We start from the raw sequence: 27,013 nt of genomic DNA, 5'->3' as shown, positions 1-27,013 counted from the left end.
GAGCACATGACCAGGCCATCTTGAATTAGCAGAAGCCTTTCTTTACCTTCGTGGCAGGATTGTGTTGATTGGCTGCTGGCTAGTGGGGGTTGGGTGGTCTATGGCTTGGAGTAAGCACTCATTGGTTCTTTTGAGCTTTTTTTTTAAAAGTTGTCTAAGGTTGTATCTTCTGGTATTTAAGCCATAACTTTGAGAGGATTTCTGTCTATGCACACAGAGCCGAGTGGAGGAGGGGCACTGACTACAACTCTGATCTGAGATATATAACAAATACGTATCCTGTTTTTTTGGCTTATTTATACTGGTTTTTGCTTCTAGCAATTTATATATAGCACTTTTTATTGCCTGCTGCATACTTTTTACTGTATTTTATTGGTATTAACTAATCTGTACGGTTAAACTAAAGTTGTCTGCCTTACAGGGCCTGAGAAATAAGTTTTTTACTGTTACACTGTTTGTAAAGCTTTATAGCTAGTTTCACTGTGTGAAAGGTATTAACGGAAAATTTTCTGTACTTGTTAAGCACCTGTTTGTTCTGATTTCCTGCCAAGGAGTACATCATATAACTGATTTGGTTGCAGTTAAAAGCATTCTGTAGCATCTCCTTGCTCCTTTATCTGTTTAAAAACTTTTATTTTGTAGCTCAAAGCTGCTGTTCTGCTGTGATGAACATTTCTGTAGTGTTTACTGTCTAAAAGGGTGTAGGCTAGTAGCTGTAATATTGTTCCCCACCCTCCCTGCCTGTTGGTGTCTTGCTGTTATACTTGGTGGCTTTGCAGATGTTCATCGTGTTTCACTGTTGCAGTCATTACATTTGGGTAATCTGCTGGCAAGTTGCCCTCACTTGGCCTGATTAACAAAGTATTGGGTCCTGCGTCTGTTGCTGTCCCTTCTTCCATGACGTCAAGGGTATAAACATGCAGCCGACGCCATTACATCAGTCTTTCTTGCCGCGCGGTGCCCGAAGAAGCAGTTTGCAAGTGCCAGTCGGCCGACTCCTGAAATTTTTATTTTCGAGTTTCAGAACCAAAGTCTTCAACTAAAAGCTAAGTACCCCGTTGGGGAAACTTTCTTGCTCCTTACCGATGTCAGTAAAAGTTAATAATTGCATTACTTGTGGGAAGCAAATACCTCATAAGGATTTTCATTTGTACTGTATTCCTTGCCTAGGCCCTGACTACGGCATACCTTGCTATCGGTTTTGTGCATTATTTAATTAGCGCACTATCCTTCGTCGGTACATTTTTGCTTCTAAATATTTTGGCTCTAGGTTTAATTATTCAGAGATGACGTTGGTTAGCCATCCAACTACCGGAATACTGAAAAAACACAAAGAAAAAGACAGACAGGCTGTTGAGGTCCAAAACTGCAGACAACGCTTCTCCTAAGCCAGTCGCCAGTTCGCCGGTACTCTGTGAGGCACTTTCACAGCCCCTTATACCCGCTACTTCTGATTTGCAGGCCTCTACTGAGGCCTATTTGGAGTCTAATATGCAGCGAGATGCTTCACATATGGAACCCACGGATGTCTCTACTTTAGATGGGTCCAGAGCCGCTGAGCAGGCACCGGCTTCTGAGGGTGTATTCAGGCCTACAGACTTGCATATTAAATCAACTCCAACTTCTGTACTAAGGTCTAAATCCCGATCTATGTCTAAAAAAAACCCAACGCCCAGGCCACATGTTCAGGCCCCTATGCCTAAAAAATAAATGATCAAAATGGCTGAAGATTTAGTTACTCTAATCAGGGGTAGTCAACCCCCCCCCCCCCCCAAGAGGCCTAGGATTGAACTTGACTATGAATCTTCTGATCAGGACACTTTCTTCTGACTCTTCTAATCTGGATTTGTCCATACCTATTTATGAGGACTCTTCCTGAAGATTTCTCTTTTGGGGAAACTTTACATACCTTAAGGGAGCATTTCCACTGGGAAAGTCGGGATTTCTCTGAATCCAAAAAGAGGCTTAGGGATTTCCTTCTTCCTCAGCAAAGGCCTTTGGCTATACCTCCTGTACTAGACATTGTTTGTGTTTTCGGAATCCAGTATGGCCCCTGATTCATTGCCTCCAGCCCCTAGCAAACCAGACGGGTACCACAGGGTTCCCAAGTCCCACAAATTCCTTTTCAAGAATCCTGTTGCGAACCTGAAACCATTTCTCAGGGGCCCAAAGGCATTAAGGCTTCTACTGCTGAAAATCCTATCCCTTCTGATAGAGACTCCAGGGCGCTGGATAGATGCGGTAAAAAGGTGTATACTTCTGCAACCTTAGCAATCGGGGCTTTAAACTGTCAATTCCATATGCTAAAATATCAACAGCATATCATGGGACTGCTTAAACAGAAAATAATGATTTTTGACTGTGTGGAGAATAAAGATTTACAGGATTTATTGCATTCAGCTAAACAAGTTGGCAAACATACTTTGCAATGTGGTTTTGATTCTTTGGCATGGTTGGCTTAAGGAGCAATCTCTGCCTGGTCATGTTAAAGCAAAACTTTTGGATGCTCTTTACAGCAGGACTGCCTGTTTGGCAGTAAGGCTGAAGAAGTTCTAAAAATGGAAGATAAAGCTAAATCTATGCAAACTGTGAAAGATTTCTTACAAGTACAACCTCCTAGATTTAGTAGGCACTGGCCTACTTAGAACTGGTCCTTTCCAGCTCCTTCTAGGGCCACTTCATCCAAACCCAGACATTCCAAAAGCACCAGGATTCAGTCCCAAGGGACTTTCAGAACTAAGCAATGTGGTGCATCCACTTCCAAATCTGGAAACAACAAGGCACCACCCTATGGTAAACCGTCTCAATGACTTCCCTTTAAAATTACCAAGCACTTACCTCTTAGCTGCCCCTTTGGGGGGAAAACTGGTTCTTCATTCTAGCAATTGGCAACTTATAACTCAGGACAAATGGGTTTTAAATATAGTGTCCCAGGGATTCAGATTTCATTTCCACACGCTGCCAACTCTAAACAGGTGGCCAGACCTGCCCCCAAATCAGTGGGCAGAGGCTCAGTAACAAGTACTTTCCCTCCTAAACATGAGGGCTGTTCAGCTAGTACCAGAAAAGGAAAAGGGACAAGGTTTCTATTTCAGACTTTTCCTGGTACACAGAAAATGCAAATCATGACATCCAATTCTAGACCTGTCTACTCTAAACACCTTTCTGGACATTCCAAAATTCAAGATGCTGACTCTTCAGTTACTTCCTATGCTAGGCAAGGATGCCTGGTTGGCAACTCTTGATTTAAAAGAGGCTTACGTGCATATCCCAATCAGGGAATCTTGCAGAAGATGCCTATGCTTCAAAGCAGGCTGCATGCATTACCAGTTCTCTGCACTGCCCTTTTGCTTGTCTACTGTGCCCAGGGTATTCACAAAGTGCCTGGCTCCAGTAATTGCATTTTGCAGGCAAAGAAATATTCAAATATATCCATACCTGGACGATTGTCTAATTCAGGCAGAAAATCAGACAATTCTTCTAAAACATCTGGTGTTTGTAAAAAGAGTTCTAACCTGTCTAGGGTACACTGTAAACGAAAATAAATCTCAACTGGTACCCTCTCAAAAAAATTACATTCCTGGGTGCAAGTTTGAATACAACTCCCCAGATGGCTTTCCTTAAGCAAGAAAAGCAAATTCATTTGGTGACTTACTTCAAACAGGTGGCCACAAAAACCCTGCTATCTGCAAGGCAAATACTGCAAGCCTTGGGGTTCATGGCCTCCTGCATTCTTCTAATTTCATATGCAAGGCTGCATATGAGGAAACTTCAGTGGTACTTAAAAAGTTTATGGAGTCAACATTGTCACAGCCTGGAAACAATGATTCCTGTCATACATTGCCTGCGCCTAGATTTCCTATGGTGGGCAGAGGCCTGCCACCAAAACAAGGGACTGCCATTCACACCACCCCTGCCACTCAAACCCTAACTACAGATGCAACAGACTATGCATGGGGGGCCCATCTGGCAGGGAAGTGCATTCAGGGCAAATGGAGTCCAAATCAAATGCACATTCATATCAATCAAAAAGAAATGCTAGCTGTACAGAATGCACTGACAGCCTTCAAGGACTACCTTCATCCAGGACAATTACTGATAGACGGACAACACCACGGTTATGTGGTACATAAGTAGGGGGGCACACATTCCTACCCCCTCTGCAGACTAGCCATGGCATTGGGGAACACGGCCTTGAGCTACCAGGTACAACTACAAGCCCAATTCCTGCCAGGAAAACTGAATGTTCTGGCAGACTAACTAAGCAGAAATCTCATGGACCCACACTAATGGAAACTGGAACCACTGATTTTCAATATGTTGACACGCAAATGGGGGAGCCCAGACATAGATCTTTTTGCCTCACCCCAGAACTACCAGTTGGACAAATTTTGCACAAGAACTCGTCACAAAAAAGCCTGGAAAGTGGATGCTCTGTCCTACAGTTGGAAAAACCTATCAATTTATGCCTTTCCCCCTCTGCTCTCCAAAGTTCTACTAAAAGTCAAACAGGACAAACCAAAAATTAATTTGATTGCTCCAGACTGGCCTCGGCAACACTAGTACCCACTCCTGCGCAGTGCGTCACATATTTCACCGTGGCACCTGCCTCAGACACTTTCCTTACCGTCTCAGCAGGAGAACCAAATTTTGCACCCTCAGCTTCAAACATTGAATCTTGCAGCTTGGCTAATCAGTTAAATTCACCCTTAGCATCCCTCAGCAAACCTGTAATGGATGTCATTCTGGAGGCAAGAAGACCTAGTATTAGAAAATCTTATGCTGACAAATGGAAAATATTCTGTGCCTGGAATCAATCTCAAGGGATGAGCACAGCAGTGCCCAATTTACCTCAGGTTTTGCAATGCTTAACTGAGATGCTTCACAAGGGCCTGTCTTTTTCTTCCATAAATATCCATGCCTCAGGCATTTCAGCTCACTACAACACAGAACCCCCCCCCCCGCCTTCTCTCATCCTCTTCTAAAGCAGTATCTCAGAGGGGCCAAAAACTTGAGACCACCCAGGAGAGCTCCAACCCCTGCCTGGGACCTTAACTTTGTATTGGAGAAATTCACTCTACCTTCTTCCGAGCCAGCTGCTACTGCAGACTTAATTTTTTTTTCATGGAAAACAGCCTTCCTTTTAGCAATCACTTCAGCTAGAAGGATATCTGAATTACAGGCCCTTATGGCAGTGGAGCCTTTCGTCATCTTTCATGCGGACAGAGGGTGTCTCAGGACCAAGCCATCATTCATGCCCAAGGTGGTATCCAGTGTGGCTCTTAATCAGTCCATTCATTTGCCAATTTTCTTTCCCAATCCACAGAACAAGGGGGAGAGGATTCTGCATTCATTGGATGTACACAGACAACTTAGATTCTACTTGGACAGGACTAAATTTCGAAGAAAATCTGAACAACTGCTGGTAGCATTTGCTGCAGGGGCAGAGGGGAAGGCTATTTCAAAGCAAACCATTTCTAAATATATAAGCCATTGTATTCATTTCTGTTATAAGCACCATGGAAAACCTATCCCCCGGGGATCAGATCTCATTCCACCAGGGCTGCATCTACTTCAACAGCCTTTCTCAGAGGTGTTCCTACCAGGGATATTCTAGAAGCTGCTACCTGGAGTTCAGATCATACTTTCACCAAGCAATTATCACTTACCTATTTTCTCTAAATCCAGAGCTGGCTTTTCCACTGCTGTTTTGCAGGGCCTTATAGCTGGTCTTAATGCTGTATAAATCCATCCTCCCAACCATAGCTTTGGGAATCTATCCAAATGTAATGAGTGCAACAGTGAAACACAATGAACATGGTACAGTTGTGTACACTTACCATAAATGTAGATGTTCGAGTGTATTCACTGTTGCAGTCCTGGTTACCCTCCCTCCAGCCCCCTGTTTTTCTCTTACTATACCTGTACTTTCTTTTACTATTCTTAAAAGCCTTTTTGGTTTATTTGCTTTTATTTGGAGGTATATTTGTGTGTTTAATTTTTTATATATATATATATATATATATATATATATATATGTATATACATATTTTTTTTTTTTTTTTTCTCCCCATTTGGAGGGCACCTGACAATCTGGGGCAAGAAAAACTAATGTAATGGCGTTGGCTGCATGTTTTATACCCCTGACGACCCGACGTCATGGAAGAAGGGAGAGCAACCGACACAGGACCCAAGACTTTGGTAATCAGGCCGACTGAGGGCAACCTTATTTATTTATTTTATTGACATTTGTTAACCGGGTTTGTCCATCTGGGCTTGCGGCCCATTTTCAGTGGAGACCCAAGGAGAAAAGCTCCAGTAGTACATTTTAAAACGAGTACAAATTTTAACAATATTGATATAATAGCAGTTATAGCAAAACGATTCACATATGTTGGGTTACATGCATAAAGTTAAAGTTGCATTAAAAAGAAGCTAAGTAACAATTTTACATTGATATAGTTCAATAGGTCAACAAACATTTTTTTGTTTGTATAAAATTATGCAGATGCATAGTAGACACATTGTAGAGAGGTGTAATGAGGTACTAAGTATGGTCCTTTTGAGGGTATATAAAGGGAAGGAAGATTAGGTAGAGTTATGGCAAGGGCAGGTTCTGGAATTGAGAAAAATCAGCTTTTAGTTCATTTTTAAAGTGTGAGGTGTGGAAGATTGAACGTAAGTCAAAGGGAAGTTTGTTCCAAGCATGGGCAAGGGAGTGTTTGTAGAGTAGTTTGCCTACTGACCTTTTTGGGTAGTAGATATCAAGTAATTGTTGATTAGAAGTACATAGGGTCCGGGATGGGATGTAGATGGAGACTAAGAAAGATAGAGATTAAGAAAGAGATGGACAGAAGTAGGGTTTATAAATAATAGAGTGTAGTATATGAAATTGATGAGAGCAGAAATTGGGGAAGTTCAAGCCATTGAAGAGAGTTTAAAGAAATGCAGTGGTGTAAGTTGTATGGGAAGTTAGTAATGAATCTGGCTATTTTATGGTAAGGAGTTTGTTTAGAGTGGAGGCCTGGATATTGGTAAGAACTGGGGTGGCGTATAAGAGGGAGGGGGGAGGAGGAGTGCCTGGCCCAGGGTAAGTCTAGATTCAGGGGTTAGTAATTTTTTGTTCCGATATAGCAGACCTAGTTTCTGGTTTGTTTTTTTTTATACATTGGCGTATGTGTAGGTTGAACTTGAGTTAGTCATCGATAATGACCCCTAGGAGTTTTGTGTTGGTGTCAGGTTAGATAGTTGTATTGTTAGAAGATGTAATAAAAAAGGAGGTTTTTTTGATGAGAAAGAGAACTGGGAAGGAAAAGTAGGAGTTTGGTCTTTTTGGGATTTAGGATCAATAGGTTGTGAGAGAGCCATTGTTCAGTGGATAGTAGGGCCTGTTGGGTCAGGGAGTGTAGTTCAGGAATGTTATTTGAGATGGATATAAGTGTGGAGTCGTCTGCATACTGAATAAGGGAGGATTCTTTGCATGAGGTGTAAAGATCATTAGTGAAGATGTTAAAAGGGGTCCCAAGATGGAGCCTTGGGGAACACCAGTGGAGATGGGAAGGAAAGGTGAGGGAGGATGAGAGCCATTTGACAGATTGTTCCCTGCCAGATAGGTAACTATTAAACCAGAATACCAGCCAAAAAGACCACAAAGTGCAAAATGAGCAAGCAGATCCAACAGGAAATCTGATGGTGGAAAAGTAATCATCCGACTCCACGGCAATGTGAACACAAGAAGTTTTAATACATCCACATCAAGTACAAACAGTAAGGATTGAGCGCTTTCGTCTCCACCCTGGAGACCTCTTCAGAATCAATTAAAACAAGAAAAGGCACTACTTTTATATACACATTAATGAAATAATTAATCACAATTTAATTAATCACAATTACATTAATCACAATTGAAGCAAAAGAACTATTAAAACATACACCTACGTAGAAGAATATATGAACACATCAGCGATATTAACCGTAAGAATGTGAATAATGCACTATATAGGCATTCTGTTGTGTGTTCTAATGCCAATTTTAAATGCTGGGTCTTGGAAATAGTTGAGCCTACTGATAGAGGGGGTGATTGGGTAACTAAACTGGCATATAGGGAAATGATATGGCAGCTTAGACTAGACACGTGTAATGGAAAAGGGTTAAATGATTGTATATCCATCACACCGGCATTAAAATTTTTGGCTTCTGATCCAAAGAAACACACTTATACACTATAACATCATTTTTTTCCTCTTCTAGGCACTATTAGGTTTTATAACTTTTTTATACACTGTTTTAATATATTTAATATATTTATTAACATAAATATTTATACATAAACATATTTATTTACTATTGTTATTATTTATACACATAAATCATATATATTCTATTTTTTAACATTTATACCCATATACACATTTTTACATATACTTTTATATACATTTCATACCATTTCAATATCTACATTTAATTTTACTAGTATAAGAGGCACACACATTCAAAATTGCATTATAACATGTGTACATATTAGGTTATGTTTTTGCTATATTTATTTAACCACAATGTTATGAATTTTACAGATTTTTTATACATTTAAACATCAAATATTTGGTATTGGGAAGCTGGATGGCATTTTAAGAACATTGTTCCTTTCTTTTGTTTTCTTTTCACCATATACTTTGAATTAATACACAAGAACATAGTAGATGTGTGTTTTTGAAACCATTTGTAACATACCACGCTACACCCTTAAGGGCTTCAGATATTTTAATAGTTCATTTGCTTCAATTGTGATTAATGTAATTGTGATTAAATTGTGATTAATTATTTCATTAATGTGTATATAAAAGTAGTGCCTTTTCTTGTTTTAATTGATTCTGAAGAGGTCTCCAGGGTGGAGACGAAAGCGCTCAATCCTTACTGTTTGTACTTGATGTGGATGTATTAAAACTTCTTGTGTTCACATTGCCGTGGAGTCGGATGATTACTTTTCCACCATCGGATTTCTTGCTGGATCTGCTTGCTGGTTTTGTAACTATTAAACCAGGCAAGTGTGGAGGGGGATGGGTTGAGATTAGCGAGTTTGGATAGTAGTAGATGATGAGAGACAGTATCGAAGGCTTTGGAGAGAGCTAGGAAGAGACAGGAAATTAGTTTATTGTTGTCTATGGCCTCTACAATAATATGAGTGAAGGCGAGGAGGGCAGTGGTGGTGCTGTGGTGAGGATGAATTCCATGTTGGGTAGGGTAAGTGGTGTGTGAGGAGGTGATTGAGAAGCTGTGAGTGAATACATTTTTCTAATATCTTGGAGAGGGGGGTCAGAATGGCAATGGGTCGGTAGTTTGAGGGGTCAGTGGAGTTTCCACCTGTATGAAGAGGGATAGTGAAGAAAGATTTCCAAAGGGTGGGGACAGTTGATTCCAGAATAGATCGATTAATTAGTATAGATATAGGATAGACAATTGAGTCAGCAGCAAGTTTGAGGAATGTAGGAGATATTGTCAGTGGAAGGAGAACAAGGTTTTATCTTGAGTAGTAGAGATTTGATGTAAGTAATGGGAACTGGCTCAATAGAAAACAAAGTTCTGTTAGTGGGACTTGGAGAGGTGGGTGTCGAAGTAGAGTTTGGCTTAGAGGTTACCAGTTTTTGTATGGAAGAGATGGTGTTATATTCAGGATGGTAGCTGTTTCCTGAGAGGAAGAGTTAGGTTATGGGGAGGGATTAGAGGGCTTTCCAGGATAGAGGATGTTGAGAGTTGACCAAAATTTTCGAGGAGAGCTATAGTATAACTTTTTGTCATTAGTTGTATGTTTTTTTGCAAGGTTCCTCAGTTGTCTGTATTTTTGAAGAAAAGGTGGTTTAGTTTTAGTCCAGGTTTTCCAAGCATGATCTCTGTTTCATAAGGGACCTAGTCTCTTTGGAGAGCCAGGGAGCATGGTTTAATTTTACTCTGATCCTCCTGGAGGGAGCTATGGAGTTTTGAGTATTCATGAAGATGCTATTGAAAGTGCTTACAGCATCGTTTAGGGGGAGGTGTTTTAGAATGGACAAATGTATGTTATGGGGAATGGAGTTAAATCGGGATGAATTGAAAGTCTTTGATAATGTGGGGTTTAGGAATATGGGAGTAGTGTCTTAAGATGGTGGTAGGGAGATGATCACTGAGGGAGTCAGGTAAAGTGGTGGGATTGTGGAATTGGTGGGGGGAATTGGTAAGGATCCAGTCTATGATGGAGCTGGAAGTGGAATTTTTATGGAAGCGAGTGGGAGATGTTTTAAGTTGGTGGAAGCAGTGTAGGTGGATACTGAGTTGGGGGGGGGGGGGTCAGTTGTGAGTTTGGACTAATCAATGTTGACATCACCAAGGATAAGTCTCTCATATGGTATGTTGTGGGAGAACCAGGATAGGATGTTTTCAAGAATGGGAAGATTGTTACCAGGAGGAAGGTAGATAGAGGCAATTGCATGTTTTTTGTGGGGATTCAGATATGGCAGTTAAGGATGATGATTTCAGTTGGGAGTAAGTCAGGAATTGGGGAAGGGTATGGTGAGAGGTTAAGAATGTTTGAGTAGAGGATGGCTACGCCACCACCTTTTGTTTTTACAGGTCTATCAGATCGGAAGATATTATAACCTGGTGGGAGTATTTCACAATTTGAGATTTGTGGCTTTAGCCAGGTTTCAGATAGGGAGAGGATGTGAAGAGTATTGAGCTATCCATGAGTGCAGCTCAGTGACTTTATTTGCTAGACTGTGAATATTCAACGAGTAAAAAGTATTTGGATGGAGATGATTGTTGTGACTGTGGTTGGTGATTGTTAGAGGAGTAAGATGGGGGGGTAGTGTAGAGGTAGTTTTGGGTAGAGAAGAGGGGCCTGGGTTGGGATGGATATCTCCAGAACAAAGTAGGTTTTTAGGGAGGACAGTGTGTAGTAGATGCTAGATGGAGTTTGTATAGTTTTGACTTATCTTTGTGGGAAGGTTTAAAAACCTGTATTATGGATAGTTTATATAGACTTGAGGTAGAGGTAGTAGAGATTAGGGGAGATGGTAAAAGATGAAGTAGTTGGATATATGTTGTATGAGTGAGACGTTGGTGAACATAGGAGTGGGTCAGAGAGATTGGAGTGATAAGAGGTGGAGATAGAATGAGTAGTGTACAAGATATTATAGCAATAACCCACGCCTGGGTGTGGGTAATGCTAAATTTACCCACGGTTGGCATGGTTTGGTCCCAAGGGCGAAGCCCGAGGGACCAAACAAAGCCAACCGTGGGTAAATTTAGCATTACCCACACCCAGGAGTGGTTATTATTATCTATGACATTATTTAAGAAAAGAAACTATTACTTTTCTTAAATAATGGCATAGTATAATGCCTGTTTACTGCCCTTCCACAGATGTCTGGCATCCGGCAGTTCTGATGTACTGGCGCCTGCGCAGTACATCAGAGTTGAGCAAAGCAACGGAGAAAGCAAGATCTCCGTTGCTTTTTAGTTCGCTATGTTAAATGAGTTTAACATAGCGAGACAGTTTTAAAATAAGCAACGGACATCTCCGTTGCTTATTTTAACTGTCTCGCTATGTTAAACTCATTTAACATAGCTTAAAAAGCAACGGAGATCTTGCTTTCTCCGTTGTTTTAAAACACTAAGCTATGTTAAATGGGTTTAACATGAGACAGCTTTAAAATAAGCAACGGAGATCTCCGTTGCTTATTTTAAAGCTGTCTCACTATGTTAAACCCATTTAACATAGCGAGACAGTGTTTTAAAAAAACGAGTTTACTAATGGAAAAAAGTCCGGGCGACCGGACCTTTTTCCATTAGTATAACTCGATTTACAACGGGCACGCTGGCCAATCAGCATGCACGTTTTGGGGGGATCATGGTATAATAGAAAATAATACATGTTGGAATAAAGTATGGTCAGATAGAAGTAGGTAGAGAGACAGTCAGTGGAATAGAGGAAGTGGTGTTGACAAGATTGACAGATTAGTAAGGTGGTTATGGCAAACCATATGTCGTATTGGTTTTTACTGTTTTTGACTTTTAAAATAAACTGCTTCGCACTACGCTGGTTGGACTATTGTTTCAGTTGGTGGTCACTGACTATCGTTTTATTGGATTTATCTTTTTTCACAAGTTTTTGTTGTGGTTATGGCAATAGGCAGGAAGTGGAATTGTAGTGGCTAGTGGGACAGGAAGGGGAGGGATAGTTGGATATAAAGGTAATTGTAATGGGGGTGTGTAGGAATGGGGGTAGGGGAGTGAAGTGAGCCCGAGTGTAGCGGGGCTAGCACCCTGGTCAAGATGACGTCATAGAAACAATCAGAAAAAGATAGTGAAAAACTAGCTTGAGAGATAAGGATATAAAGTTTCTAAAGGTATAGTCATCAGAAATAAAATAAGAAAATATGAGCAGAAGTAAGCTTACAAAAGGACACTGGCCTCGAGCTACACAAGTGGATTTACTTGAAGCAAACAGTGTTGTATGGTTAAAATAAGCTACAATAGAGAGGGGAGAGAGGTATTACTAGCAGCTAAAAGCAGGGCAAAAAAATTAAAAAAAAAATTAATATGCAAGAGTCTGAAGACAGTAAAATAGGGTAGGTGCACTAGGAAATGTAATTGAGTGAGGCTAGAAATGAATTTAGGGAAGGGTAAAGTACAGAACAGGAGAATATACACAGAAACAGTATGAGGAAAGAGAAAGGATAGGAGCTGCTGGCGTCTGCTTTTCCTGGCGACTAGCAAAAAAAAAAAAAAAAAAAAACACTAAATTCCTGTGCTTATAAAGTCTAGCATTAATTAAAAGATTAGCTTATGTAGTAGTTATTTACTGGGACACATACTTCAGTGGTATTATTTTAAGCTTAAAGTGGTGGCTTCCGGACCGATAGAATTGCAGGGTATCTGTTAAGGTTCTCAAACCTGTGTTGCCTGTACTGTGGCCAGGAGAAAACCGCAGGGAAAATCCACTAGGGCTATAAAAACAGAGAGGAGGGAGATTAGTTATGAGCAAGTAATTCAGGAAAAGAACCAGAGACAAAAATACCATAGGTAGAGAGAAAAAAGTAATACAGGTAGGCAGAGACAGTATACCTAGCATCAATTTCCATTGTATGAGTGTCTTACACACACAGCTAGCTAAGAACACAGCAGTGTTTACACCTAAGCATAAAGTAATGCAGAATAACAGTAGTTAACAACAGTGCAGCGTAGACATACACAAAGCAATAATTCACAAAGCAGGAAAACAGGAATCCAGGATACTGTGGACAACAATTGGTACACTTTCAGGCAATAGTTCTTCCTTTTACTTTAGTACTACACCAAGAAATCACAGTGAAAATACTACAGATACATCTAAATGTGAAGTTAAGGTGCTGTTGCTCCTTGCAACAAGAAACTTAGTTGGTAAATATTCACATTTACAGTTTTCTTTCATTAAAAAACAAATAAGATGAGTACAATTCAAACGCTAAGCTACCCGTGATCATAAGGTGCTGGAGCTCCTTGTGACAGCAGATTACCCAAATGTAATGACTGCAACAGTGAATACACTCTAACATCTACATTTATGGTAAGTGTACACAACTGTACGTTTCCCGCCCCTACTGTAAATTTGATCTGGGACACTCCTCCCAGTCTAGTAACATTAGTTCATTCTACCTAATACAAAGAGAACATCTGAGAAGGCCAACCCACTTAGTTTCTTTTCTTCTGTTCCTTCTTTCACCCTTTCCTAAAAAAAAAAAAAAAAAAAAAAAAAAAAATTGCCTGAATCTCCTTCTGTTCTGACTGTGCTTCTCAAACATTTTGGAAATAGAGTATATTTTAGTGCATTTATTAAAACTGTATTTGCCTTAATATTGCTACAACTCAAGTGCTGTAAGTTGCACTGCATCTGAATTGTGTGTTTTAGCTGCTTTTCTGTATATATAGACTTTTCTGTATATGTAGTCTAGCTACTTATTGTACTGTATTACTGCCTAATCATTTTTCAGTTGTGCACTTGCCTTGCTTCATTTAAAACGTTTTAAATTGCTAATTTTGTAGAGTTTTAATTGCATTTACTGTTTAGTGCTACACACACAAGTGTGTTAGCCTTTTCTGTGTTTATTTACTGTACTATTGCATTGTTTAGCCTGTTTTAAACAAAAAACAAAAATACTATCTTGTTTGCTCGTTTCAATAGCTAGTATAGTCCAGATCCCAGGCTTTGCTGGTTTCAAGACTTTTTCTTTTTTCAGAGCTATCCAAACCTTGCTGTGGTATAGGGAAGTCCTGCTGCTTACCAGTGGGAATGGTAACCATTTTTTTTTCAGCTTCTGGTGATTTCTCCTGTCCACCTGGTGAGTCTGGGCATACTGGGTCAATGCAGCCAACTGCCTCATGTACAAAGACAACCCTCTCCTCCTACCACCCAACACTGCAACCTGTGAGAGATGCACTTACATAGCCAAACTGGAAGCAAAGCTCTCTCCAGCCAAGATTGTGCTAGACAGTCAAGAGGAGAAGGTTAACACCTGCACTACACCTCAAGTAACACATAGCCGCATAACCCACACCATCAGCACCCACATAAGTGGAGGCCCTTAACATTAACCTGCCCAAGCAAGAAGAACCTCCAAAGCTGAAACACAAACAAATACCAGTCACAACCAAAGTGACACATAGCTCACAACTCCAGTGTACCACCCAACAACAGCACTTAAGACAATTTACCCAACATTTTTGTCATAGGTGACTCTATAGTTAGGCACACTGATGTCCCACTCACCAGGCTGAAAAAGGAGAAAATTACAGTCAGCTGCCTGTCTGGTGCCAGGATCCGCCACATAAAGCATGCACTCAAGTCACCAAGACACTCTCCCCCAAAAAAGAAGCCAATCTGGTGGTCCCCTGCCATAAACTATACAACAGAGGGAAGAAACTGTTGTAGAAAAGAGGAAAATCCCAGGATGCAAAAAACTCCCTTACCAGCCTCTGTAAGAAGCTGAGATCCCTCATAAAATCCTCCAAAGCTTGTTACGAAAATAAAATTGCCAAAGATTCCAAAGACATCCCCAAGGCATTCTAAAGTTATGTCAAGAATCTAAATGGCAATGCTCAGATCTGCTCTGAGCTACAACAGAATGGCATTAAATATACTGATCCCAAGGATCTTGCCAATATCCTGGCAGATCGATTTATTACCATCTTCACCCACCTCTCATTTCCTAAAGGGCCCATCTCAATACCAAAAGATTGCCAAATTCCAGTAATCACGGCCCCACAGGTAGAAACCACACGCTCCAAAGCTAAGACTACAGCATCCATGGGACCAGATGACATCCTGGGCTGTGTACTTCATGAACTACAAAATGAACTGGCACCTCACCTAAGTGTCATGTTTAATCAAAGCTTCACCTCAGGCTTTGTGCCCACTGAGTGGCGCACAGCTACAGTTATCCCACTCCACAAGGGGAGATCTACCTTGTATCCCGGGAACTACCATCCCGTCAGTCTGACTAGCCTGATCTGCAAGGGCATGGAACTTATAAACAAAGACATTTGCAACCTTCAAACGCTGGACCCCCCTCCCCAGTTTGTGTTCGTGAAGGGCCGATCTTGTCTCCTGAACTTGATTGACTTCTTTGCATCAGTCTCCAGAGCTATGCACGAGGGTATAGAGGTCCACACAGCCTATCTGGACCTCGCCAAGGCCTTCAACACCATCCCCCACACTGGAATCATAGATAAACTTACTGAGCTGGGCATAAATCCCCACATCGCTCGATGGGTTGCCAACTGGCTTACTGACAGAACCCAGACTGTAAAAGTAGCCGACTCCAAATCCAGCTCCAGACAAGTGACAATTGAAGTACCTCAGGGTTCAGTCCTAGGACCGCTGTTGTTTGGCATCTACTGCTATGAAGTACAGGCCAACACTAAGGGACTCTGGCTAACCAAGTTTGCAGATGACTGCAAACTGCGAGCCATTATTGAATCCCCAAATGATGTGCATATTCTATAAAAAGGCCTCACAGAAACAGATGCTTGGTGCCAGAGCCATGGGCTCAAGCTTCATGCCAAGAAATGTATAGATGTTAAGTTGTCAATCTCGCCTTCATTCTTGCTGGATGGGTTCGGAGCCGATCCTCGGCTCCGACTCGGCACTTGCTAAGCTCGAGAGTCACTTTTACCAGCTCGAGGCAGCCCTATATCCCATGATGCAAGGCGGTGATTACCCAGATCTCATTTGCCGCTTCGCTCATGAGGTCACCTTTTTTGCCAGCTCCTGGTAAGTGAATTTAATTACTCTTTTTCAAGAGATTTAGCTAGCCCAGTATCTAAATTTTTTCCCTTTTATAGTTGGTTAGTTCCTCGATTCACTTGGACCCTATTCCCATTAGTTTTCTCGATCCCTTATCTTTTTGTCTGTTAGTCAGGCCTCAGGCCTTAACCTCCCAAACTTTTTCCTGTCAGGATTTTTGTTAGGTGTGTCTGTGTCTTTGTTTTAGTTAGTGTTTTTAAGGACTGAGTGTGTGTGCGTTTGTGTTCAGAACTCAGTCATGTCTAAAGACACTAGGGTCTCAGGTTTTAAGAAGTGTGACTCGTGCTGTCAGAAGATGTCTCTGACAGACGGTCACACTTCTTGTATTTATTGCCTGGGATCCATACACCTGCAGGACTCCTGTGCTATTTGCCATTCTTTCAGCCAGAGAGTCCTGCAGGAACGTAGAAACAAACTGATCCTAAGGGGTCTTCTCAAGCCTGAGAGCTCCCCGGTTAAGGTCGACTCTGGGAAGCCCTCAAAACCATCCAAGACCCAGACTTCGGTGTCCAAGTCTGTGGCCTTGGTTCCGACTCCACCAGAGTTGACATCGGCTCCGTCCGGAGCCGATCCTTCCTTCTTGGAAAGTTCAGTACCGGCGCCAATCAGCACCGATACCCTGGCTTCGGCACCTGTGTTGGCTCCGGCTGGAGCCGATAGCCTAGCTTCGAAGCATGTGTCTGCTCCGGCTGGAGCCGACACATCTCTAACCCAGCTCGGAGCCGACAAGTTGTCGGCTCCAACTGGAACCGAAGGTTCGTCGGCTCCGATGGCTCCGTCGAAGAAGAGATCTAGATTTCCTTCGCTGGAGTCTATCCACTCTGCTCCGGCCTCCCCCTTACTTTTGGAGCGGAGCCATCGGAGCCGATCATCAAGGTCTTCCAGACTCTCAGACCATGACTTGGAGAGAGTGGTGAGTAGACTACTAAAATCACAGGCACTGGCCCAGATGCTCCATAGCCCGTCTCAGCAGACGACCGCTATTCTACACCCTCCAGAAATTCCTCCTTCGACTCTCCTACAGAGCTCGGAGCTGGAGATTATTGGTACCGTGACTGTTGCTGCTTCGGAGCCGATACCACCCCTTTCGGCTCCGTTGTCTTCGACTCCTATCTCCTCCTTGAGACTGTCCTTGGAGGGATCCGGTCGTCGGGCTTCCCTGGTCGGTTCCGGGGGGCGAGTGGCATCAGACCCTTGTCCGACCCCGTTCTCCCTCTCGGAGCTTCGGCCTTGGTGAGCTCTGTGCCGACATCTGCTTCGGAGCCTTCCTTTTCTGTGGGGCCGGGGATCCCTGTTTCTTCGGAGTGGGGGCTCTCGGTCCTCCCTGGGAGGGGAGCCTTCGAGGTGATGAGGAGTTTGCTAGCCCCCGAGCTTAGTCAGCAGTCGGTTCCTTTAGCTCCTCCCTCTACTGTGCCTGTAGATGTCTCTTCCCACTCTCTTGCTCCCGGACCCAGAGATCCATCGCCCCAGGTTTCCCCATTGGGAAGAACTTCCTCTTCCGAGGTTTCTCCTGATCCTTCAGGAGAGCCCCCGTGTAAGAGGACCTGCAAGAGGAAGCACTTAGACTCCCCTGAGTCTACGACATCAGATACCGACTTAGATGAGTCGGAGGGGTCCCCAAGATCCCCCTCTGAGGATGTCTCCTTTTCAGACATCCTTGAACTCCTGAAACAGAGAGGAAACTTGGCCCTCCATTAATCCCTCCGAGGATGAGTCGGTATACTTGGAGGCTTTTGGATCTCGACCCTCCACCTCCTGGGTGTCTCCGCCTTTCGACCCCCTCATGGACGTGATAGCTCGAAAGGCGTGGGCATCTCCTGATTCTGTGGAACCAGTCCCCAGGAGGCCTTCTAAATTTATCACTGCCCCCACTGAGAAACAGTTTCTCACAAAAGGTGTCCCGGTTGATGCCATGGTGGTGGCAGCCGCCACCAAAAAGGAACTTGCAGATCCTTCCGTACCAGTCCATCCTCCTAACAAAGAATCTAGGACAATGGACAGGTATGGTAAGCGGATGTTTTCCTCCGCGACATTTTCTATGCGTTCGCTGAATTATTTATGTCACTTCACCCGACTTCAAAGAGATATCCTCAAAGAATTGGGTGAGGTAGTACAGGATCCGTCAGCTACTGGGGCTCAAGAGAAGATTGCCTCTCAGCTGGGAATCCTAAATTCCATAACTAACTCCTCCATGTGGCTCATTTCTTATGCAGCCGATGGGGCGAGTAGAGCCGCAGGCACAGGAGTGGCTCTCGGACGTCAGTCCTGGATGCGGCTTTGCAATTTTGCAGACCCCTTTAAGGCGTCCTTCACAAATTCTCCCTTTGGCACAACTTTGTTTGGACCTCAGGTAAAGGACACTAACCAGGTGCGGGCAAGACTTTCTGCCGTAGGAGTCCGTTTCTCCACCCCTTCTAGACCTTACCCCAAAGGTCAGAAGGGAGGGAAAATGTGGTTCCGAAAATCTCAGGAAGTCACGCCTGACGCACGTGGTCAGTTTACCCCCAGAGGCAGAGGGGGTAATAACAATAGGCGCCGCCCTAGGGGCAGAGGGGGTCCGCAGAACCAGGGCAGCAGAGAGCCTCTCTCTGACAAGCCCTTCCAGCATCCTTGAGATGTTGCCCGACTGCCCACCCTTGGAGGCAGTAGGGGGGAGATTGTCGCTGTACCCAGAAGTCTGGCTTTCCCTCTCTCGACAAATGGGTACAGTCGATCATATCCGAGGGTTACAAGATTCCTTTCGAGAGAAGCCCCTTCCCTCAAAAAGGTTCCCTTCCAGACGTTCCACCCGGTCTAAGGGAAATTGCAAAGCTAGAGGTTTCGAAGCTTCTAGAAAAAAGGGCCATCCGGCCAGTTCCAACAGATCATTTAGAGTCCGGAATCTACTCAAGGTTCTTTTTGGTTCCCAAAAAGACGGGAGACTGGAGACCAATATTAGACCTCAGCAGACTGAACAAGTCTGTCAAAAAGGCAAGATTTCGGATGGTCACACTTCTGCCTCACAAGTGGTCTCTCAATCTATAGTAGAAGAGATTTTTCAGAAGTGGGGCCGCCCATGCTGCGACCTTTTTGCTGCACCCCAAAACAGCAAATGGGCAAAAACAACTGGATGTGCTCCATAGACCTTCAAGATGCGTACTATCACATAAAAATCCACAGACGCTCCAGAAGGTTTCTCCGCTTTCGGCTGGGGACCAGTCATTTTCAATTCAGAGCCCTGCCCTTTGGTCTCACTACAGCCCCCAGAGTGTTCACCAAATGCATGGCAGCGGTCACGGCTCACCTGAGACGTCAAGGATTCCAGGTGTTTCCGTATCTAGATGACTGGCTCCTCTCAGCCACCACCAGGCATCAACTTCTCCAAGCCAGAGATTATACTCTACATCTCTGCGGTCAGTTAGGAATTTCAGTCAACTTCGAAAAGTCTTCCTTATCGCCCTGCCAATCTATTACCTTTATAGGCGCAGATCTAGACACTACACGGATGTCAGCAAACTTAACACGTCAAAGAATCCTAGATATCCAAAACCATGTTCGGATCATCTTATCCAGCAAAAAGGTACAAGCCAGGTTGGTCCTGAAAGTGTTGGGCCTTATGGCAGCCACCATCACTCTTCTTCCTCTGGCCCGTTTTTACATGCGTCTCCTACAATGGATGTTGTTTACCCAATGGTCCTTCCAGCAGCTTCCCATGCGTCACAAGATCCTGGTGACACAGACCTGCAAGAGCCATCTATCCTGGTGGACTTCTTCTCCCCTAGTCCATCAGGGCAGACCATTTGTCTCCCCAGCCCCGGTAGCCACGGTCACTTCGGATGCCTCCCTGATCGGGTGGGGGGGGGCATTATCAGGGCAGGATGGTGCATGGCACGTGGCAACCATTCGAATACCACCTGCACATAATTGTCCTAGAGATGAGAGCAGTGCTTTTAACGTTGCAAGCCCTCAACGACTTTCTTCCCTTATGAACTATTGCAGTTCACACGGACAACATGTCCGTGGTGTGGTACATCAACAAGCAGGGCGGGACCAAGTCCTATCCCTTGTGTCGAGAAGCTCTCAGACTTTGGCAATGGGCGATCTCCTCTCATCGGTTTCTGGTAGCAACGCATATCCCCGGGAAAACCAACATAATAGCGGACAGATTGAGCAGAGCTATACTCATGCCTCACAAGTGGTCTCTCAATCTATAGTGGAAGAGATTTTTCAGAAGTGGGGCCGCCCATGCTGCGACCTTTTTGCTGCACCCCAAAACAGCAAATGCCCAGACTTCTTCTCTCGCTTTCCACTTCCGGGCCATCCCCCCAGAGACACTCTTACCCAGAATTGGCCCCGGGGACTTCTTTATGCCTTTCCCCCCTTTCCGTTAATACCTCAAGTACTCCAGAAAGCTACCATCTTGAGAGCCAAAATGATTCTCATTGCCCCTTACTGGCCTCGACAAATTTGGTTCCCGTTCCTTCATCGCCACCTCTTGGTGCAGCCTTGGCATCTGGACCCAGTTCCAGATCTTCTGACCCACCAGTCGGGTCAACTGCACCAGTCCATTCGTTCCCTCAACCTCACCGCTTGGTTGCTCCACTTCCTTCCTTAGCCAGGCTTCCTATGATCTCTAACCCCGTTAGAGATATCATAGTAGCTTCTCTAAAGTCCTCTACCAGGAGGATTTACTCAAGCAAATGGAAACGTTTCTCCTTTTGGGCAAAGTCTAAGAACATAGACCCTTTTACTGCCCCTATTCAGTCAGTCTTGGACTTTCTAGCTGAAATTTTTCACTCCGGTTCTTCTTCTTCCACAGTTAAAGTCCAGTTGGCAGCAATCTCTAATTTCTATGTCGGATTTGCAGACCAGAATATTATGTCTCTCAAACTTTGTAAAGCCTTTCTCAGAGGGGTGTTCCTACTTAAACCCCCTGTTAGAGATCCTCCACCACAGTGGGACCTAAATTTAGTGCTGGCATCCTTGATACTTCCCCCTTTCGAACCGGCTGCTACATGCTCATTAAAATTTCTTTCTTGGAAGACACTCTTTCTAGTTGCTATTACTTCGGCTAGGAGAGTGTCTGAACTACATGCTCTCTGTGTTCGTCCCCCTTACTTGGTCTTCCACAAGGATAGAGTATCCTTAAGAACCAATCCATCATTTTTGCCCAAGGTTGCTTCTAAAACAAATTTAAATCAATCCATTGACCTTCCTGTATTTTTTCCCAATCATTCTAACAGGGCAGAACAAAGTTTGCATTGCCTAGATGTTCATCGCCAACTCAGATATTACTTGGACAGAACAAAGCAATTTAGAAGATCTGATCAGCTTTTTCTTTCTTATGCTGAAAATAAGAAAGGTTTTCCTGTTTCTAAAGTAACCTTATCCAGATGGCTGTCTTCCACCATTTCTGACATTTATCAGCTTAGGGGCAAACAACTGATCTCAAAACCTAAAGCACATTCTACTAGAGGTCAAGGCACATCTACAGCTTTTCAGGCTAGACTACCCTTAGACACTATTTGTGCAGCAGCCACTTGGGCCACTCCTCATACCTTTGTTTCTCAATACAAATTGGATTTGGCCTCCAGGAACAGGGCAAGTTTTGGTTCCACAGTTCTCAAGAGTCTGTTCCATTGAGCCACCCAGGATAGAGGTGCTAGGGACGCGGTCCCATCCAGCAAGAATGAAGGCGAGATTGACAACTTAACATTTAGAAGTTATGTACCTACCATAACGTTCCATGTTAGTAGTCTTCTCTCGCCTTCTTTCTTGCGTCCCTCCCTCCTGTCCCCCTAGCCTGGACAGACCTTGTTTTTCCTTTTTTTCTGGGAGAGTGTTCTCCCTTGGACACCAGTTAGCTCTGGACCTTTATTACCTGGGTTCCCCTTACAGTCTTCTCAGGTTAGTGGTTCTTCTTTCCGTGGTGGAAAGTTTGCGGGCAGTTTTTTCCTCTAGATACCAAACGAGATCTGGGTAATCACCGCCTTGCATCATGGGATATCGGGCTGCCTCGAGCTGGTAAAAGTGACTCTCGAGCTTAGCAAGTGCCGAGTCGGAGCCGAGGATCGGCTCCGAACCCATCCAGCAAGAAAGAAGGCGAGAGAAGACAGCTAACATGGAACGTTATGGTAGGTACATAACTTCTAATTATCCCCTTTGGGGAAAAAACATGTACCCATGAATTACCACATAGGTGGCAGTACACTAAACATCGAAAGTGTGATGAGAGACTGAGGGACACAGGTTGTCAGTGGTCTCGCCTTCGATAACCACATCGCCACAACAGTCAGGAAATCCTTTTATGTGACACACCTTATCACTAAGGGTTTTTCATCCCGAAAAAAGGAGGTCATTGTCCCACTGTACTCATCCCTCATATGACCCATTATAGAGTACAACACCCCATTTGGTATGTACCTCACAAGACATCTGCAACAGCTGGTAAGGCCACAGAAATACCTCACTAAAAGAATCACAGGCCTAAAGCAGTTGCCCTATGCTGATCATCTAAAAAAAAAAAAAAACACTCTGGCTTTACTCTGTGGCATATGTCTACTCAGAGGAGATCTCTGCTTAACATGCAAGGCCATGTCAAACCCTGAGCTGTTGGACATGCTCCACTTAAAAAAAAAAAAAAAAAATCCCAATCCCTCAGAGCCACACGCTCCAGGGTTCTAAACCTTGTCATCACAATGAACAAAACATGCTGGAGGGATAGGTTCCTGACCCAGAGACTCCTGCCCATACATGTCAAGCAGAGCGCCTCCTTGGTCCTCTTCAAAAGGAACTTGATTGGATGGAAGGTAGGAAATTCACCCTGGGGATCATGTCAGTCGCCCTGCTAGACACTGGTCCAGGGAAGTAAATATTGTGGTAAGAAATATTCATGGAATTGTTATGGCTAGGCTTGTATAAGCCCTAGGGCCGATAGCCTAGTACCAACCTATGAACCTATAAAAAGTGCGTTTAAAAAGGTGTGTATTAAAAATGTGTGTACTAAAAAGTGCTATATGAAGGATTTGGTTATGTTGTATCACTCAGGCTCTAAGTTCTAAGATAGGTTTAAGGGGGATATAATCATTAATACCGGGGGGTTACTGACATTAAGCCTCAACTGCCAGACCACTTCTTTCTCTTCTAAACAGAGCTTAGTTTACCATCCCTAGGATTAACAAATACCTTTTCTAAAATAACAAATTTAAAGGTGTGACAAGTTTTGTTATTCCAAAAGAAAGAAATCCAGCACAAGGAGAAGTTTAAAGATAAATATTTGAATATTTTTATTGTGGCAAACCCAAAAAATCCATAAGCAGCAAACCGGTTTCAGCTTAATAGCCTTCTTCAGTGCCTCCTTGGCCCTCTTCAAAAGGAACCTTTACGACTGGATGGGAGATGGGAAATTCACCCCAGGGATCACGTCAGTCACCCTGCTAGACAGAGGTCCAGGGAAGTAAATATCGTGGGAAGAAATATCCATGGAAATGTTATGGCAGGCTTGTATAGACCCTAGGGCCGATAGCCTAGTACCAACCTATGAGCCTAAGTAATCTGTTTGGTTGTACAGCACAGTACCCCCTCCCTTGTTGGGTTTCATAGCCTTTATATCTGTGTCTTGACTTAGTTTCTGAAAAATCTCCCTTTCAAATTTACTCAAGTTTTATACTTTTCTCTTTTTCCCTTTTGTAGCTTCATAAGCCTTGTATATGTCCGCTGTGATAGCGTGTCAAAGGTTTGTAAAGAAGGGTGTAAGGGAGGGTTGTATGTGCTCTTTTTCTTAATAGTAGATGCCTGAATCTGCTGGACCTTATCTTTAAATTGAATGGCCAGGTTTTGTTTTCTAATAAAAAGTTTTGTCTCAGTCAATGTGTCTCCTAAATCAAAATATGTAGTAGGTATATATTTCAGCCCTTTAGATAATGGAGAAATAATCCTTTGTCACTTCATAACCTGTGTAGTTGAAAATGTTAACATTTTTCTAGCTAAAAACTACCTCGTTGTTCTTGGGGTAATAAGCTTTGATGTACTCCCCCTTGATATTGGGACTGGCCCACTCCCTTACCTGAGCCCCAATAAACTTCCTTGGTCTGGGTGTGCCTTTGATTGTTCCCCCCACCGAAAATTTTTTGGGGTATGGGCATAGTTATGCCACTTCCTTTGAGAATTATCACATCCAAAATGCCCAGGTTGCCTGTGGTCATTAATGTTCTCTTCCCCACCACTAGCATTCTCCATTTTATATTCTTTCCTTATGTAGGCTTTCTTTCTACTATACTGGGAAATGTCCCTTTCAATTTTCTTCTCTTTTCTCTTAAAGTACCACTGTGTTTATTAACAGTACTAAATTGCTTTTGATAAAACTTTCCATTGATCAAAAATTAAGTCCTGGGTGATATCAACATTTTAAAAGCTCAATTTCAGAAAATAGTCTATTTAACTTAGCATCATTGTGTTTAATAAATGCATGTAGTCAAATCCAAAACTGTCAAATGAGTTAAATTCATTATTTCTTCATTTAACTCTAAACCCATAGGTTCCTTAAAAATTCTAATTCCATTTGGTACAGTCTTAAATTCAATACATTTATTAAAATATGCATTATCTATTTGTAACCGTTTAATGTGCCCAAGTTTTTTCTCCATGTGTAAAATCTTTTCCTTTAAAGAAGGAAAAGCAGTTTGATTGTTAACATCAGGGTACCTATTAAATAAACACAAAATGGAAATGTCAAACGGCCAAATAAACGAAAAGGCCGTTTCTCGATATCCCTATTGTAAGATCGAGGTACAGTGAGGGCTGGAAATTTTGTCCTTTCTTCACTGTAGTGCAATCTCTGAGTTGGTATGTATAATTAGCGGGGGGGGGCACAGCCCCCCAAAATATTAATTTCGAGGAATGACCTTTTTGTTTATTTGGCCGTTTGACATTTCCACTTTTCGTTTATTTAATAGGGACCCTCAGCATCAGTTGGTAAACAGTTCTTGTGCGTAAATGCAGTCTCTACTTTTCCCAAACATAAATTCCAATTTTAAAATATTGTTAGGCATTGTTTAAGGTACATAAGTCTCTAGCAGAATGCACACTGTCCATTATTAGTTGTAATATGTACCTGAATGTCACTAGTACCTGTTGGTGCTGCATTACCAGAAACTGCTGCATAGGTACGCTTTGGAACAGTCCTTTTAGGCTGAGCTCCACAACGAAGATACTCCTCATTCTCTTGCCCTTGACCCTCAGAAGAGTTGGAAAACCTCTTAAAATGTGAAACAACATTGTCTGATAATTCCCGAGGCTCCATTACTCTCTCGCGTTTCATTTTGCTCTGTTGCTCCTCTTGGTGACATCACACGCAAAGGGGCAGGTGTATTCTGCTTCTGGGTTTGCTCATAAGCTCTGAGTCTATTTAACTCACCCTTAACAATTTGTATTTCTGAATTCAGCCTGTTAAATTTGTTTCGTTGTACAGGCAAAAATAAAGACGGGATCTCGTCTAGGGAATCCATCCTGCCCAGAACCTCAGTAAAAACAACAAAATAAGTCCAAATTTGGGTGCAGTAGTTAAGGCAACAAATACACGAACATTACCAGTGCAAAACTGGCTCAGATGGTCCTAGGCCCTAAAGACTCCCAAAATGCCATGAAGAAAAATGAAGTAAAAACTTCTTTTATTTGTAGTATAAAATGAATAAACACTTTCATCCTGCTTAACAGGACTTCATCAGATTCAACAGTAAAATAGCATTGCAAATGTTTATATCAATGTAAAAATGAGGTAAAAGGAAGTGATGTATAAAGAACTCTAACTTCTTAAAGAAATGGGTATATTACAACATAAATAACTTGTACCAAAGTAGTATAATTATTTTTCAGTAAAAGAAACATGTATTAGCAATTGCATTTTAAAATACACATTAAAGTACATGCAAAAAGTGTTTAAAAAGGTGTGTATTAAAAACGTGTGTACTGAAAAGTGCTATAGGAAGTATTTTGTTGTGTTGTATTACTCCGGCTGTAAGTTCTAAGATATGTTTAATGGGGATGTAATCTTTAATACCTGGGGGGGGGGGGGCGGTTACTGGCATTACCTCTCAACTGCCAGACCACTTTTCTCTTCTAAAAAGAGCTTAGTGTTACCACCCCTAGGATTAACAAATACTTTTTCTAAAATAGCAAATTTAAAGGTGTGACAAGTTTTGTTATTCAGCAAGTGTCTCTATAAGGCACTATTTGTATTCTTCCTAATTTTATACATATGCTGGTAAATTCTGTTCTTTAAAGGTCTTTCAGTTTTCCCGACATAAAATGCCAGGGATTTGGGGCACATGGCTAAATATACAACATTGTGTATTATAGTTCCCTTTCTGAAACTTAATTTTAGTCTAATTTATGTTGGCCAACTGTACATTCAAATTCTCACAAATAAACCCACACTGGTTACATGAACCACATTTTCTTGTACCCTGGTGGACTCTCTGAAGTGACTGGTTTAAAATTCTCAGAACTATTCGAGATTTAATCCTGTCTTGTACACAAAAGTTGGTGAAGTTCCTAATAAATTTTTACATCTATATAAGCACTTGCAATGCTGTTTTATTATTGAATCTGAAGAAGTCCTGTTAAGCAGGATGAAAGCGCTTATTCCTTTTGTACTACAAATAAAAGTTTTTACTTGATTTTTCTTCATGGTATTTTGGGAGTCTTTATGGCCTAGGACCA

General features: G+C 42.6%; 1 protein-coding gene across 1 annotated transcript in view; it reads left to right on the top strand.

Moving 5' to 3' along the window:
• The window catches only part of LOC122814914 (probable ATP-dependent RNA helicase DDX43), a 1,494,383-nt gene that overhangs the window by 824,107 nt on the left and 643,263 nt on the right, over positions 1–27,013 (top strand). The window lies entirely within an intron of this gene.

This window comes from Protopterus annectens, chromosome 1.part1 (assembly GCF_019279795.1).
Source record: "Protopterus annectens isolate FY-2018-M chromosome 1.part1, PAN1.0, whole genome shotgun sequence".
Lineage (NCBI taxonomy): Eukaryota > Metazoa > Chordata > Ceratodontiformes > Protopteridae > Protopterus > Protopterus annectens.
Note: the sequence above shows the minus strand (reverse complement) of the source record. Positions and strands in the feature narration are given on the sequence as shown.